Source organism: Rhinopithecus bieti, unplaced genomic scaffold (assembly GCF_001698545.2).
Source record: "Rhinopithecus bieti isolate Rb0 unplaced genomic scaffold, ASM169854v2 scaffold_29855, whole genome shotgun sequence".
In the NCBI taxonomy this organism is placed as follows: Eukaryota; Metazoa; Chordata; class Mammalia; order Primates; family Cercopithecidae; genus Rhinopithecus; species Rhinopithecus bieti.
In genome coordinates, this window is record NW_016813109.1 from 224,900 (window position 1) to 226,519 (window position 1,620).

Here is a 1,620-nt window from a genome sequence, read left to right on the forward strand (position 1 = left end):
TTTTTTTTTTTTTTTTACAGCAAGTCTTTTCATTTTTATTACTCAAAAAAGTTTCATTTTTTTATTTAGCTTTCTGACTCTGTGCTTGTGCCTTCAACACTTTCACAACGATTTTCTGCTCCTCGATAAGGAAAGCACGCTTGATCCTGTCACGAACACATTTAGCACACATGGAACCACCATAGGCCCTGCTGACATGTTTCTTTGTTTTGGACAATCTCATAAGAACTTTAGGTCTTACAGCACGAACCCCTCGAAGTCTGCCTGGGCACACACCACATGCAGATTTTGGTGCTTTCCCAACCTTCTTGGTATAAAGGTAAACAATTCTATTACCAGGGGTTCGGGACAGCCTAGTTTGGTTAGAGGCTGTATTGTAGGAAAGCCTACGTCGGTATGTCAAACGCTGGACCATTCTGAGTGCCTGCAGACAACGTCCCCGGAAGAGGAAGAAAAAGCTTTTTGCAAACTGGCTTCTTAAAGAGACTTCTGATTTCTTCCAAACTAAATGATAAATCAACAAAGAAAACCCATGCCATCTCACAAATGTTTTTTGGCAGCAGCCACTTTTCAGAGAGGAATAAGAAGGAATTCTTTCATGAGGGAGGGGCCGGGCAAAAGAAGAGCAGACCTAAGAATGTTCTCGGCCAGTGGTTCTTAAACTTCAGCACACATCAGAATTACCTGTGCCCCAGAAAGCATGGCTTGCTTGGCCCACCCCAGGGTTTCTGATTCAGGAGGTCTGGGCGGGGCTGGAGAATGTGCATTTCCAATCGGTTCCCCGGAGATTGTGATGCTTTCTCTGCAGGAGCCACAGTTCAAGCAGAGAGGACTGCAGAGGCTTGAGACAGGAAAGAGTTTGATAGGTTCCAGGACAAGAAAGGAGTCCGGTGTGGCTGGAAGGTAATGACTGAGGGGCTGGAGATGGAGGCAGGTATCACAACATGCAGTGGAGACACAGACACAGATACACACACACGCACACACACACACACACACACACACACACACGATGTTTGAAGTGGGGTGTGCATGCGGGGTTAATGACCTGATTTGCCTTTGCAATTGTTATTTCATTTGATTCTCTTCGCAGTCACCATGCTGTGAACTCGGTGCCTTTGATCTTTGTAAACCACCCCACCCCGCACCTTCCACAGAGTAGATGCTGGCTAAGTTGTATTATGTGCCAGATGCTGTCCTAAGCTCTTTATAGACATGATCTCATTTAATCCTCCTAATGACCCTGTGAAGCAGGAACTGTTATAATCCCATTTTACAGATGAGGAACACTGAGGCATCAGAGAGGTTACATAACTTGCCTGGGGTCACATAACTAGGAAATAACAGCCTGGCTGGTAAGCTCTAGCTGAACCCTCAGCCTCCACCCTGCGCTGCCTCTGCTGCCCCACGATGCTGCCCTTTTACATGAGTGACCAACCTTGAAAGGCAGTCAGGTCAGACATGATGATCACCATCATTTAAAGATGGGGAAACTGGCCGGGCGCGGTGGTTCACGCCTGTAATCCCAGCACTTTGGGAGACCAAGGCGGGCGGATCACAAGGTCAGGCGATCGAGACCATCCTGGCTAACACAGTGAAACCCTGTCTCTACTAGAAATA

General features: G+C 47.0%; 1 pseudogene across 1 annotated transcript; it reads right to left on the bottom strand.

Annotated features, from left to right (window-relative positions):
- On the bottom strand, nucleotides 1-451 carry LOC108512413 (60S ribosomal protein L34 pseudogene; annotated as a pseudogene). Its single transcript, XR_001880596.1, has one exon. The product of XR_001880596.1 is annotated as a 60S ribosomal protein L34 pseudogene (transcript).
- Nucleotides 452-1,620: the final 1,169 nt, after the last annotated feature.